This window comes from Pteropus vampyrus, unplaced genomic scaffold (assembly GCF_000151845.1).
Source record: "Pteropus vampyrus isolate Shadow unplaced genomic scaffold, Pvam_2.0 Scaffold36, whole genome shotgun sequence".
Taxonomy (NCBI): Eukaryota; Metazoa; Chordata; class Mammalia; order Chiroptera; family Pteropodidae; genus Pteropus; species Pteropus vampyrus.
The window spans coordinates 11,626,023-11,642,366 of record NW_011888817.1 but is presented as its reverse complement, the minus strand read 5'-3'; the positions used below and the strand labels follow the sequence as shown (position 1 = coordinate 11,642,366).

General features: G+C 36.7%; 1 protein-coding gene and 1 pseudogene across 5 annotated transcripts in view; both read left to right on the top strand.

Moving 5' to 3' along the window:
• The window catches only part of KIAA0319L (KIAA0319 like), an 88,048-nt gene that overhangs the window by 32,064 nt on the left and 39,640 nt on the right, over positions 1 to 16,344 (top strand). The window lies entirely within an intron of this gene.
• LOC111738264 lies at positions 15,611 to 15,729 on the top strand (annotated as a pseudogene).

The following is a 16,344-nucleotide window of genomic DNA, read 5'->3' as shown; positions in this document are numbered from 1 at the left end:
TGCAGTATCCAGATGACCTCTTATTGAATTGTACACTTGAAACCTATATAGTTTTATTAACCAATGTCACCCCAGTAAATTTAATTTAAAAAAAAAAGATTGCAAAAGAGGCAAAGACAGGAGGGGCTGACAGTGATGCGATAGAGGAGTCTGGCATTCAGAGGTTTCGATGATGGGAAGCAGATATTGTGAGTCCTGGAAGGACAGGAGGTAGTAATCAGGGAATAGGATAGTTGAATTATGGTTTTAGAGGTGGAGAAGTTCTGGTGATTATAGAAGAGGGTTGCTGGGGTTGAATGGAGAAGAAATTTATTGGCGACAAGGAGCTCAAAGAACATGTTAAATGAGTTATACATGTTGACATTGAGATAGACTTTAATATGATGATTGCAGCAATAGCTGATGTTTATTGAATGAGCACTTACCATGTGCCGGTACCATTCTGAACCCTTTACTTGCATTAACTCTTTTAATCCATACAACAAATCCTATGAAGTAATCTCTATTTTATAAACAAGGAAACTTGGGAAAAGAAAGGTTAAGGAACGTGGCCAAGGCAACAAAGCTAGTATATGGTAATACTAAGACTGAAACCCAGGCAGTCTGATTCTATCCAGAGTCTGTCTTCTTAACTCTTTAGGCAAGGACTTGGGGTGAAGAGGAATTTTGAGAGCCGGGTGTCAAAGCCATCAGTAAAGTAGGAGGAGTAATGAGTAAGTTGGAAGATGACAGCTATGATGAGAGTGGAAGCGTAGTGCAGCAAGATGACAAAGGAGAAGAAATTTTTACAAAGAAAGTAGGAGAGTAATGGTTTGCAAAGAGCATTGGGAAGGGGAGCAAATAAAAGAGCAACTCACCTTCAGTCCTCAGGTATGGGAGAATAAGTCATCATGTTGCCGAGATACCTGGGAAACGACGTCCTCAGGGGAGGGCAGGCTTACTGTTAAGAAGAGGGGTCAGGGACTAGTTTATGGGCATGTGACCTGTGCAGTTGTATAAGTCTCCACACTTAGAAAAAGGCTCAGTTCTTGGTTTAATGCCCTGCTGTCGTTGTCTTTAAATTCTCAATAATTTTTGAACAAGGGACCCCCACATTTTCATTTTGTACCATATCCTGCAAATTGTTTAGCCTGTCCCGCAGGAGGTATATGGAATAAAATGAGAAATGACTGAGCACATAGGTGACTTTTTGATCATGGAGTAGAAATTCTAGACAATTTAACGGAATTTTGGGGAGAAAAAAGGTGGTTAGGTCTCATAGGAGAGAAAGTATAGTTGATTATAGGGATAGACGTTTAGTGTAGTATATGTTGAACAACTGGGTTTTCCCCCCAGAAAACAAAACAATAACAAGCCTTGAGTTGTAAATTTTGCCAGTTTCCATGGCATAAGTACTACCACTGTGACCAATCAATATCAAGCTTCCAACATGAAGTCGCTGAACGCAGAGTTGGGAGAGGTGGGCCCAGTCAGCTCAAATGAGCTAGCTCCAGCATGCTACAGGATAATTATGGCCAATAAAATTAGAAGTAGACCAGTAAAATTAGAAATATGGTAGATTTAGGCCTGACAGTTTCCTGGAGACTTGGGCCTTACAGAATTCAGGTGTACACTAGAAGGAAGGTCCTGCGTTGGCTGAGGAGCTCTTTTTCTTCTTTTTCATCAGTTGGGCAGTGGCAAGAAATTGCTGCTAGTGAACAAGATCTCAGGCTTTATGGTCTAACATGGAAAGTGGAGGGGTATGGGGGGAGGAATATTGAACTTGAACTCTGAGCCCCCAAAATGGTAGTGGGCCTTTGTGCACAGAGGCATTACATAGTTTGGCATTGCATGTTGAGAACAGAAAGCATTGCCCAAGAAATGAGTAAGGTGCAGTTTCCAGATCCAGGTAAGTTCTATTTGACCTTACATGCTATGCTCAGGAGCTTCTTAGCCTGAAGGCCATTGCTAGCTCTTGAAGGTGGTAGGATCACCTTGTACATTCAGAATAACTTGTAGGCATTTCTTTTGGGAGGGAAGTTGGAGTTCAAACTTCTACTTAATGCACTAGGGAAAGGAAGAGAAATGTGTACTCTGCAGATCTTCTAATTAGGGATGACTGGCTAGCAGCACTAGTTGTTTCTAGTTTGTACTGTTTTCACTAAGGTAGGTCAAGAAATTCTGCATCGAAAGTGGGAAAAAATTGTATCATATATTGCTCTTGTCTTTCCTGAAATGCCTGCAGAGCTGCAAATGCCTTATTTTGTCAGTAGCATATTTTGTTCTTTTGGAAACACACATATATTGTATGCAAGAGCAAGTCTTGTGGCGCTTTTGCAATTCCAAAAGTGGAAAAGAATATCACCAATTTATTCCCCTTTCAAGGAGAAGCTGGTACTGCTTGGATTAATTACTGCATCCTTTCTATGCCATGAACCTCTGAATTGTTAGCAGGAGGAGCATAAAGGCTTGTTGATTGGGTACTGGAACATTTGCTGTACAAGCATTTCAGCCACTGGCAGTTGCTGCTAATCCTGCTCTGTGAAAAGAGAGGGCATGTTCTCTTTGAGCCCAGGAAATGAAAGTCCAATTAGTTATCCCTACACATAAGGTTTGACTTCAGGAAGACTGAGAGTCCCTCTTTCTACCATCACCATCTCCCTGTTTCCAGTTAATAGTATTTCAACTCCTACAAGCCAGTGGCTTTTTGTGGAATGACCGAGAGGATAAATGAGCCAAGCCCTTGGACACATCTCTGCTGACTTTTTTCACCAAGAACTCTTGTGCTGACGCTACATAAGGCTGGAGCTTACCTCTTACCAGGAGGTAGAGGCATGGGGTATTGGCAGCAACAAAGAAGAGCCTTGCATAACCAAGGACAGAAACCCAAGCAGTTCTGTTTCCCTTCATCTGAGTTTTTGGGTTTTTTTTTGGTTTGATTTGTTTTTCAGGTTTTTTGCTGGTTTGATTTCTTTTGGTTTTTATTTTTAAATCTTTCCTTTAATCCTTTAAGGCTAGTGAAATTTTTGCCAAGGGTTCATTTATATTCTGGCTATTATTTCCTGACAAATTTGGAATTTCTCAGGGCCTAGTTTTTTCCCCCAGATTCTCATCCTCAGTTATCTGAGCAGCAGACACCAAACTTTTTTTTAGCCCTAAGCCCCCTTCAGCCCTCTGGCCTGTATAATTTGTATGGGTGTCTCACCTCTCAGTGACCCAGGCCCATCCAGTACTGTATGTGTCTATGTTCACTATGCCCTCCCCCAATCCCACCTCCCTGCCCCATACTGATTTTCCATGAGTGTGGCTTATTGCATCAAGAGACAACCTAGGCAGCCTGTTTCCTTGTATGGGGGTGTGCAGAAATTCCTGCTATTATACTTTCAAAAGTATTAGTGACTGACTCATAATACCTTTACTTTTTTTTTTTCTTTTAACCATAGCTGCCCACTTTCTCCTATAATCTCCTAAGTATTCTGGTTCCTTTATCTGCTTATCTGGATTTTACTATGTGAAATGAATTTGAAAATGTGTTTGTTGGCTACTATGTAGGTTAACTTATAAAGCAAGAGGCCATGAGAGTTTTGGGGTAAATCCATTAACAGACCCTTGCTAATTGGCTGAACTTGAGCTATGGGAAAAAGGTCTCACCAAAGCAGCTGTCTCTTAGTTAACACTCCTGTCATCTTTCCCTTTTCTCCCTTCATGATAGCTTTAGTTTCTCCGCGGAGACACTAAGAAGACCTAACTTGGTAACTAACTACTACAAACATAAACCCTGCCATATTCTCCAGACCCGTCTTTATAGTTGCTCAGAATTGGGTTGAGAAGTGTCTTTAAACCCCACTGGTTTTGCTAGTGTAAGAAGACATTGTCTTTCCTCAGTAGGATTTTTGTTCATGACAGTGGTAGTTTTTTTTTAATACAGCTGTGTCTCAAATCAAAATGTGTTGGAAGCTGAATTTGTGTGACTCATTCTTTAATATTAAGTAGACCCCAGGGTTGCGTGCGTCTTACCAAGGAGGGCCCCTAGCAGAACTGTGATGATGTGACCCAGATCAGTGTGAATATCCTGTGTGTGCCCTGCAGTCTCCTACTCAAAATGGAAGAGCTCATAATGGAGAGTTTTCCAGTCATCTTGAATTATGGTATTAATCACTGGGGCAGGTTACTTGGTTTGGAGAGGGCGGCCCCAGACTGGTGGTGAGGAGAAGCGGAGGAAGTGGAGAGGTGGAGAAAGGGAATGTGAATAGAAACCTTTCATCATTCTGAATAAAGCTTCTTTGAAGAAGAAATAGATATATGTACCTGGGGCATGATTATATGACTTATAGTTTGTTTAGAATTGGATTAGTTTTTATGATTTCTGTCAAGTGCCAGAAAAAATTGCCTAAAGAAATTTCACCCAAGTGTCACTGACCCTATATCATCCCTTGAAAATTTCACTATTACTTCACAGTTTCTGAAGTAAAATAATTTTCTCCATATCTCATTTTCCTGTTTCTTTAAAAATAAATGATACTACTAAATAATAAGTTGTTTATTTAAAAATACAGATCTGTCTGCCTTACTTAAAAATATTCATACTTCTGCTTCTTGGAATTTATTCTAAAACAGTAATTCCTAAATAGCTTCGCACACAATGACGAGATACTGTTTATTTAATAAAAAAAAGTAGAAGCAATCTGTCTAATAAGGAGAAAGTGGACAATGCAGCTATTACAAATATATATTTGTTTGCATGAATGGCTCTTTTGTTACTCCCTTCTGCTTTCCACTCCAGCCACACCAAATGTTTGCTCTTCTGTGGACACCATACTTTTTAAAGATAGCTTTATTAAAATATAATTGACATATAAACTGTACATGTTTAAAATGTACGATTTGATTATCTTTGACATATATATATATATAAAACCATAAAACCATCACCACAAAAAAAGATATCCATACTCGAAAAGTTTCCTCCTGTCCCTTTGTAATTTGTCCTTCTCACTCCCCTCCCTTATCCCTAGGCAACTGCTGATCTGCTTTAGGTTATTATAGACTTTCTAGAATTTAAAAATAAATAATTATATATTATGTACTCTTCTTTGTAATGAAATTATTGAGGTAATAACACTCATGCCTTTTGAGCATACAGTTTAGTGATTTCAGTAAATGTGTAGGGTGTACGTCATCACCACAATCCAGTTTGTTAATATTTCTGTCACCCCAGAAACTTCCCTTGTGCCCATTTGCTCAAAAGTTCCCTTGTGCCATCACCACTCCCCAGCCCCCAGGCATCCACTAATCCACTGTCTATAAATTTGCCTTTTCTGGACTTTTCATATAAATGGAACCATGTAGTATGTAGTCTTTTGTGTCTGGCTTCTTTCACTTAGCATAATGTGCTGATGTTCATCCATGTAGTGTGTGTCAGGAGTTGGTTCCTTTTAATTGCTGGATAGTATTACATTGTGTGGATATATCATAATTTGTTTTTCTACTTAATTGTTAATGGATTTTTGGATTGTTTCTAGATTTTGGCTACAGGTAAATCTGCTAGGAACATTTGTGTATAAGTATTTAGATTGGGTACATGTTTTAATTTCTCTTGGGTATATATACCTGGAATGGCTAGATCAGATTGTAGGTGTATATTTAACATTTTAAGAAATTGCCAAACTGTTTTCCAGACAGTTGTTTCATTTTACATTCCTATTAGTAATCTGTGAAAGTTCCACAGATTACTATTACATTCATATTTTTTTTTGGTAAAGTGTTCATATTTTTCCCTGTTTAAAAAAAATTGTTTTTTTTCCTTACATACATATTCTGCACATAAGTCATTTATCAGATATGTGATTTGCAGATATTCTCTCTCAATCTGTAGCTTATCTTTTCATTCTCCTAGCAGTGTCTTTTGAAGAGCAGATATTAATTTTGATGATATTCAGTGCATCAGTTTTTAAATGGATCATGCTTTTGGTGTTGGATCTAAGGAAGATTTTCTCCTGTTTTCTTCTAAAAGTTTTATAGTTTAGGTTTTAAGTTTAGGTCTAGAATTTTTTTGTACATGGTGGGAGCTATGGATGGAAGGGTTTTGTTTTGTTTTGTTTATTGGCATATAACTGTCCAATTGTGCTAGCATCATATTTTTACCATCCTTTCTCCACTGAATTGCTTTTCACCTTTATTGGAAATCAGTTAACTATATATTTATGAATCTGTTTTTGGACTCTACTTGGTTCCATTGATTTATTTGTTTATATTGACATTAACACCACACTGTCTTGATAGCTTTGTAATAAGTCTTTAAATTGGATAATGCAAACTTTACAACTTTGTATAACTTTGTATTTTGTTATCAAAATTGTTTTGGCTATTCTAGGTCCTTTGTATCTTTATTTAAATTTTAGACTCTTGTTAATTTCTTTTAAAAAAGGATTTTGATCAGGATTATGTTGGGCTGTAGATCAATTTGGGGAGAATCAATAACAATAATAATAGTAAGTCTACTGATTCACAAACACAGTTTATCTTACCATTTATTAAAGTCATCTCTAATTTCTGTCAGCAGTGTGTTGTACTTTTTAGACGACATATCTTGCTCATCTTTTGTCACATTTATCCCTAAGTATTTCATATTTTTGATGCTATTATAATTGGTATTTTAAAAAATTCAATTTTTATTTGTTGCTACTATAAAGAAATACAATTATTTATATATATCAATTTTGTATCCTGAAACCTTGCTAAACTCATTTATTCATTCTGGTAGCTTAATTCTAAGTTGGCAGGGTTTTTGTTGTTGTTTTGTTTTTTGTTTTCAGTACTTTAAAGATATTGTGACAATGTCTTTTAGCTTGTGTTGTTTCTGTTGAGAAATCTGCTGTAGTTTTTTTATATTTGTTGTTCTACACATAATGTGTCTTTTTTTGCCGGCTACTCTTAAGATTTTCTCTTTATCATCGTTTTAAGCAGTTTGATTATATTATTCCTTGGGGTGGTTTTATTTATATTTCTTGCGCTTGGAGCTTGTTGAACTTCTCAAATCTCAGTTCAAATGTGGTTTTATAGTTTTCATCAAATTTGAAAATTACTGACCATTATTTCTTCAAATATTTTTCTCTTCCCCTACTCCTTTAAGAAATCCAATTAGAAGCAAATTTGGCCACTCAAATTTGTCCTAGAATTTGCTATGCTCTGTTCATTTTTTTCAATCTTTTAACTCTATGGTTTCATTTTGAATAATTTCTATTGTTTTCAAGTTTACTAATCTTTTCTTCTGCAGTTAAATCTCTACAGTGTATTTTTCATCATACACATTTGTAATATTCATCTCCAGAAGCTTGATTTGGGTCTTTTTTTTTTTTTAAACATACCTTCCATGTCTCTACTTAAAATATGCACTCTTTCCTATAGCTTCATACCATATGAAATACAATCATAATAATTATTTTAATATCCTTGCCTACTAGTTCTATCATTGGTTATTTCTGGGTCAGATTTATCTGTCTTTCTGTCCGTCTGTCTGCCTGTCCATCTATTTGTTATTTCTAGGTCAATTTTATTTATTTACTTGTTTGTTTATCTATCTGTCTATCTGTCTATTTTATTTGGATATTTTTAGAGAATTTTATGAGAATTTACTTGAGCCAAACTCATGATGTATGCCAGGGGGGCAAGATCTCAGATGCTCCAGAGAATACTAGTTTTGTAGCTTCTTTTATGCATTTGAAATTAAGGAGGAAATACAAAGGAAGACTACATGGAAGTTGGGGAAAGCAAGGTAGGTATTGGATTACAGGATAGTTAACACAGTTTTAAATAACTGATATTTTTCCTCATTAGAGGATTTATTTTCCTGCTTCTTTGCATGTTTGATAACTTTTAATTGATTACCAGACATTGTAAATTTTTCCTAGTTGGGCGCTAGATATATTTGTATAGGTATTCTTGAAGTTCGTTCTGGGATATGATTAAATTATTTGAGAACCAGGTGATCCTTTTGTGTCTTTTAAGTTTTGTTATGTAGGCCCAGAACTCCATTTAGTGTAGGGTTAATTCTTACATACTACTGAGGTAAGACTTTTATTAGTGCTCTGATGCCCCATGAATTATGAAGTTTTCTGTTCTGGCTTTTTGGAATAAGTATTATTCCTAGCTCATGGGAACTCTGGGTATTGTGCCCTGTAATTATTTTGAGTAGCTCTTTCCCTGGCCTTGGGTAGTTTCCACACACGTTTGAGATGATCATTACTCAATTGAATACTATAGGGGCATCCCCTGCAGATCTTTAGAGTTCAGTCTCTTTGCAGCTCTCTCCTATCCCAGACTTCTAGCTACATCTCTCCAACGCAGAGAGACTGCGAGTTTCTGTCTGGATTTCCTCTTCTTGTACTGTGGCCTAGAAACTTTCTTTAGACATTAAGCTGGGACAACTATAGGGCTCGTCTTACTTGTTTTTCATTTCTTAGGAATTACTCTTCTTTACTGCCTGATGTCAGTGTCTTAAATCCTATTGTTTCATATATTTTGTCTGTATTTCTAAGTGTTTCAGATGGGATGATAAATCTGGTCTCTGTTACTCTATCTTGACTGGAAGCAGAAGTCCATGATGTTTTTGTCTCCCTTCACCCCCGCCCCCAACATTTGGCATTCATCTGCTTAACTGTTTATTCTTCAAGACTCACCCCAGGCTTTACTTCTTTTAGAAAGCCTTCTCTGATACTCACTTCTCCAGATTGGGCCCAGATGCTCTCCTAAGTGTTTGTGTGATAGCCTAAATTCTATCATTCTCTTTTCAGTCTAAAAACATGGTACTTGTTCAAATTCAGTCCTTCCAAATATATCCTTGATCTTGTCCCCTTGCCTCTTCTGTTACTCTCACATTGTTCTTGTTTTCTTTTCACCCAGAAATATGAAGGGTAGTCTACACTTGCTTTCCCTTCTTTGTTCACTTGTATTTAATCCTCAGTCCTGTGGAATTTAGTTTCCAAGGGGCTCTTGCTGGGGTCACCAGTAACCTCACAATTGTCAAGTATAATGTATTCTTTTGAGTCCTTATCTGATTGAACCTCTCTGCATTATTTCATACAGGTTGCAGTTGTCCCTTCTTTCTTGTTAGAACATCTTACGGTTTTTTCCTTCTCTCTGACCATATCCTTTTAGTCAATTTTGTGGGTCATTTCATCTGCTCACATCTTAAACATTGATATCTCTACATACTCTATTTTTGAGCCTCTGTTCCCTTTATTTACATGTTCTTCTCGAGCAAGCTCATTTACTCCTATGGCTTCAGTTACTATCTTTGGGACTTGAGTCCAAGTCTGGATCTCTATTTGAATTTCCCAGAGGTACTTCAGATTCAGTATGTCTAAAACATAACTTACATGCTATTTCTTAAAGCTGCTCTTTTGTAGCCGATCTTAGTTTCTGACATTGCTATAGTTAGTCTCTCAAGCAAGAAACATGGGAGTCATCTTAAATTCTTTTCCCCAAGCCCTAGATGCATTTCAGCTTCACAAATATTAGATCCTTAATATTTTAAAATCCATCCCTCAGCGGGGAGCTTTTGGTAATGGTGGTGGAGTAAAGTGGTCTCCTGAACTCTCCCACAGATAATTATAAAATATGTAAAACATGTATTTAGAGAAACTGGAAAGGGTCCAAAAGCAGACAGAAGCTAGAGGAGAGTTTACTCTTGAAAAACAGCAACTGGAAATAGTAAGAATTGTGACTTTGCAGCTTTTTAAAATTTTTGCTTGAAGGCATTCACCAACCCCCACAGCAGAGGAAAGTGGCAGTGGAAAGACCTCAGGCCTGCTTTCTTATAGTGGCAAAGAACAGAGTCAAGATAGAAAAACTACCTGGACATTTAAAGGGAGGGGCCCTTGAAAGTAAGAAAACCATAGAAGAGGGTTAAACCCATAACCTGACTATAAACTCAACTAAAATCCATGGCTGAACCTCTGAGCTACACCTACATGGGGAGACTCCATAGGGCCTTGTGAAAAAGCAGGCAGAAATCAGAGAAGCAGACAGAACCTACACCAGGTGAGCTCTGTGAGTTTGTTGCCTTTTTAACTGAGTGCATTCCCCAACCATGTGTAGCTTAGGTGGCAGAAATCTGAAGTCTTATTGACTTGAGGTGTCAGAGGACAGAGTCTAAGACTGAAAAATTAGGGAATAATCTCCAGAATTAAAAAAGCACCGTGAAAGCAGGCCCCAAATCTGAGTATAACCTGTGGTCAAATGTTTGGCCAGTCATCAGATTACACAAGAAGACCTGCAGGGGACCAGGCTAAAAAAGCCGCTGCAGGACTTACAGAGATATCAGTTGCTGCACATTGGCAGGGGAAGCAAAGTCTACAGTTTAAGTTCAGATAAGTTACTTGTCTACTAGAAAAAAAATACCCCCAAACAATCGCAAGGAAAACACAGTAGAATCCAGTATTACTACATATATTAGACAGAATGTCCAGTATTCAAACAAAACTTATTAGACATGAAAGGAACAGGAAAAGGTGACCTCCATACTCAGGGAGGTAAAAGCAGTCAGTGGAAACTGACTCCAAGTTGACTCAGATGCTGTTGGTAGTCAGAGACTTCAAAGTATGTTCAGAGAACTAAAGGAAATTAAAGGAAAATTATTTTAGTGAGTGAACAGTTAAAGAATTTCAAAGGACAAATGCAGTTTTTAAAATGGGAAAATAGAAACAAGAATTTCCACTTATGACATCATAAAGGGGTCTATAATTTTCTCATTGTAAAAAACAAGTATGAAACTGGACAAAATTGTAGCACAGGTATTTCTGGCCACTAGAAATATAATAGAGGCAGAAGCAAGTTGAGAAGTGGTTTTTCTTGAGATGTGTTTATTCTTTATTCTTGGTAATGCTTTGAGCAAGTACAGTGGGAGTCTGTAGTCTTCTTGAGGCTTTTCCCATCTGTTCTTACCTTCATCACCTCAGCTCAGGTGATGAAGAAATGTGGTTTTATGTGTGTGGCTGGACATGAAAATGAGCAACTTTTTTGCCAGAGGGAATGGACTTTACTTGGTGCAGAGGGTGAAAATTTATAGCTTTGCCAACTGAAAGTGGCACACTTGGTTGGGAATGAATGGAGAGAATCCACAATTTTGCCAGCCTGAGGTTGCAGTGCCTGCTAGGGTGAGTGGTGGACCTGCCAGAAACTTAATGGGAAGATCCTGAAAATAAGAGAGCCATAGAAGAGCTAAAATAAGCCCTCTGCATATCCCTGGCTGATTGAGAAATTATCTGCATGAACAAGAGAGACCCAAGAGAGCCTGGTAAAAAGTAAAAGTCAGGAAAGACTTAAGAATTGACTGAAACTTTGAATGCATGCCTTGAGCAGTACACAGATGGACTGGCAGAGGGTGAAACTTTATGAGCTTGAGGTGTCTGAGCGACCTCTGCCCAAATTGGGACTACTAAACTATACAGGTACAAGAGTGATACCTAGGAATCCAGACTAAAGTAAAAATAAGAATTAAAAGAACTGAGCAGAGACATCAATGGCAACATGTTGTATGTGTGTATGTGTGTGTGTCAGATTGTTTAGTTTGAGAATAGGGAAGTTACTAAAAACAACAGCCCATTAGAAAAATAAAACAATTTAGAGTTGCTACAATATAGTATCAAAGCTTTCCAGTTTTCAGCCAGATGTTATGAGATATGCAAAAAAGTATCAGGAAAGTATAACCCATGCTCAGGGGAAAAAAATAATAAACAAATGAATTCTGCATGCACTCACCTTTCAGATTTAGCAGATACTTCAAAGCAGCTGTTAAAAATATGCTTAAAAAATTAAAGGAGTCTGCGTTCAAAGGTTTAATGGAAAATGAGAAGACAATTATACAACAAATAGTGGCTCTAACCACTTTTATTCGGCTTTGTACTGGAGGTCCTAGCCAATGTGATAATGCAAGAAAAATAAAGGAATACAGATCAGAAATGAAGAAGGAAAACTACCTTTATTCACAGATGATATAATCATGTACCTAGAAAATTCCAAGAGATGTACATAAAAGCTACTGGGATTATTAAGTGAATTTGGCAAGGTTGCAGGATATAAGATCAATATAGAAAAACCAGTTGTGTTTATATATTAGCAATGAATAACTGGGAATTAAAGTTTTTAAAAATGTATTATAGCATTCAAAAACATGAAATACTTAGAGATAAATTTTTTTATTTATTTTTATTTTTATTTTTTATTAAGTTTATTGGGGTAACATTGGTTAACACAATTATATAATTTTCAGGTGTACATTATAATTTGAAATCTGTATATTCTATTGTGTGTTTACTACCCAAAGTCCAATTTCCTTCAGCTGCCATATATTTGATTCCCTTTACCCACTTCACCCTACTCCTACCCCCCTATATTTGACCCCATTTACCCCATCTAACTCTCCCCTCCTTCCCCACCCTGTTACCCTCTGGTAACCACTAGTCCATTGTCCATGTCCATGAGTCTCTTTGTTTGTCCTGTTCATTTGTTGCTTTTAGGTTTATATCCCACATATAAGTGATACCACATGATTTTCAACTTTTTCTGTCTGGCTTATTTCGCTTAGCATGATTATCTCAAGGTCCATCCATGTTGTCGCAAATGGCAGTATTTCATCTCTTCTTATGGCTGACATATTCCTTTGTATATATGTACCACAGCTTCTTTAGCCAGTCATCTATCGTAGGACACTTTGGTTGCTTCCATGCCCCGGCCACTGTGGATAATGCTGCTATGAACATCGGTGTGCAAATACCTTTTTGGATATGGGTTTTCAAGTCTTTGGGGTAAATACCCAGTAGAGAGATTGCTGGACCATATGGTAGATCAATTCTTAGTTTTTGAAGAGACCTCCATACTGTTTTCCATAGTGGCTGTATCAATTTGCAGTCCCACCAGCAGTGTATGTGAAGGTTCCTTTTTCTCCGCGTCCTGTCCAACATTTGTTATTACTTGTGCTGTTGATTATAGCTATTCTAACAGGTGTGAGATGATATCTGAGTGTGGTTTTGATTTGCGTTTCCTTAATAGCTAGTGATGTTGAGCATCTTTTCATATATTTGTTGGCCATTTGTATGTCCTCTAGGGAGAAGTGTCTGTTCAGGTCTGCTCATTTTTTGATGGGATCATTTGTTTTTTTTGTTGTCGTTATCGAGTTGTATGAGTTCTTTTATAATTTGGATATTAGGCCCTTATTGGAGACGTTGCTTGCAAATGTATTTTCCCATTCGGATGGTTGTCTCTTTACCTTATTGACAGTTTCTTTTGCTGAGCAGAAGCTTTTTAGTTTGGTGTAGTCCCATTCATTTATTTTTGCTTTTACTTCCCTTGCCTTTGAGGTCAAATTCATAAAATCCTCTTTAAGTCCAAGGTCCTTGAGTTTAGTTCCTATGTTTTCTTCTATGCATTTTATTGTTTCAGGTCTTATATTCAGGTACTTTGGGATAAATTTAACCAAATATGTGTAAGAGCTATATATAGAAAACTCTAAAACATTGCTGAGAGCAAATAAAGAACTAAATAAATGGAGAAAGATACCATTGTAATGGGTTGAATGGTGCCCCCCCACCCACTATGATGTCCACCTGGAACCTCAGTGTAAGACCTTATTTAGGAATAAGATCTTTGCAGGTATAGTTAGTTAAGGATCTTAAGATGAAATCATCCTTATTTAGGGTGGGCCCTAAATTCAATGCCTGGTGTCTTTACAAGAAAAAGAAGAGGGAGATTTGGACCCACCAAGGCACAAGAAAGAAGGCCATATGAAGATGGAGACAAAGACTAGAGTTATGTTGCCACAAGCCAAGGAATGCCAAGAGCCTCTGGGAGCTGGAACTGGCAAAGAAGGCTTTTTCCCAAACACCTGAAGAAGGAATGTGGCTGTGCCAGTACCTTGATTTTGCATTTCTGGGCTATAGAACTGTGAGAGGATAAATTTCTGTTGTTTTAAGTTACTAAGTTTCTGGTAATTTTTTATGGCAGCCGTAGGAAACTAATACAGCCATGTTCATGGATTAGGACTTAGAATAATCAAAACAATTTTGAAAATGAACAACAAATTTGGAAGACCTAAACTGTTTAACTTTAAGAGTTACTGTAAAGCTACAGTAATCAAAGCAGTGGTATTGGTGTAAAGATAGATTAATTCAATGAAACAGAACAGAGTCCAGAAATAGACTCAACACAAATATGGTCAGTTGATGTTCTAAGGCAGTTTAGTGGGGGAAAGGATACTGTTTTTAATAATGATGTTAGAACAATTGGCTATTGATAAGGAAAAACGTGAACCTTGACCCTTACTTCACACCATACAGAAATATTAGCTCGAAATGGATCATAGACCTAAAATTTAAGAGCAAAAACTATAAAACTTGTAGAAGAAAATGCTGGAGAATAATTTTTTTGTGATCTTGTTGCCGAACGAATGAATGAATGAGTCACTGAAAGCATGAAACATAAAAGAAAAAATTGATAAACTGGAGCCCACCAAAGTGACAGACTTTTGCTATTCAAGCTACAGACTGGGAAAACATATTTTCAAGTTTAATACTTAATGAAGGACTTATTTCTAGACTATATAAAGAGCTCTTACAACTGAGTTGGAAAACTAATACTAAAGCAAAGAAGTTGTCCACCAAAGAAGTTGTACAGATGTCCAGTAAGTACATGAAAAGATGGTCAACATCAATAATCATTAGAAAAATGCAAATTAAAAACCACAATAAGGGGCTGCTACACACCTCAATAATGGCTAAAATTAAAAAGACTTCATACAACAAATTCTTGCAAGGTTGTAGAACAACTCGAATGTTCACACTGGTGGTATATAATGACATAACAACTTTGGAAAATGGTTTGGCAGTTTTTTAAAAACCTGAAGATACATCTTCCATATGACCAGGCATTCTACTACTCATAGATATTTACCCAAGAGAAATGAAAGGATATGTTCATACAAAGACTTGTAGAGGAATATTTATAACAGCTCAATTTGTAATAGCCCCAAACTGGAATCAACCCCAGTGCTCATCTGTTGGTGAATGAATAAACAAATTGTGGCATAGTCATACAACAGAAACCTACCCAGCAATCATAAGGAAAGACCTATTAATACAAACAGCAGCATGGATGAATAGCAGAATAATTTTGCTGAGTGAAAGAAGCCAGACCAAAAAAGAGTACGTACATGTGACTCCCTTTATATAAAATTCTGAGAAATGCAAACTATAGTGATAAGAAGCAGAGCAGTAGTTGCCTGGTGAGTGGGGTGAGAGGAGAAGGGATTACAAAGGAACATGAGGAATCTTTGGACCTGTTGGATATAGTCATCATCTTGATTGTGGTGATGGTTTCATAGATGTACACATATGTCAAAATTTATCAAATTATACACTAAATATATTCAGTTTATTGTATATTGATTGTACTTTAATAAAATTGTAAAACAAATGAACAAAGATGTGAATAAACTTAACCAAAGAAAATATATGACTGGCCAGTAAACACATTAAAAGATATTCAGCCTCATTAGTTATCAGAAAAATGCAAATTAAATCACAGTGAGATACCATTCAAATAACAAAAAACAAAAAGATCAAGAATACCAAGTATTGTCTACGACTATGCCACCCTGAACGTGCCTGATATCATCTGATCTTGGGAGCTAAGCAGGGTCGGGCCTGGTTAGTACTTGGATGGGAGACTACTTAGGAATACCGGGTGCTGTAGGTGTAAAAAAAAAAAACAAAACCAAGTATTGGTGAAGTTGTGGAGCAACTGGAACTCTCATACATTGCTGGTAGAAATGCAAAATGGTACAGCCACTTTGGATAATAGTTCATAGTTTCTTATAAAGTTAAGCATACACTTATATGTAATTAACAATAAATACTTCTAAGTATTTACCCAAGATAAATGAAAATATATGTTTACAGAAACATTTGTATTCAAACATATATAGCAGCTTTATAAGAGCTGAGAAAACTGAAAACAATTTAAATATCTTATCAATGATGAATGGATAAATAAAATTTGGTATATCTCTATAATGGTATACTACTCAGTAATAAAAAAGAATGAACTACTGAATCATGGATGAATCTTAAAAACATTATGTTGTGTGAAAGCAGCCAGAAACAAAAATATTATGTATAAGATCCTTTTATATGAAATAGAAGAAAGCCCAAACCAACTAATGGTGACAGAAGACAAATCAGTAGTTTCTTGGGCCTGAAGATGGAGGCAGGAATTTGCTGCAAAGGGGCATGAACTAATTTTGGGGGCTAATAGAAATGTTCTCTCTCTTAATTGTAGTTATGTGGGTGTATATACTTATCAAAACTCATC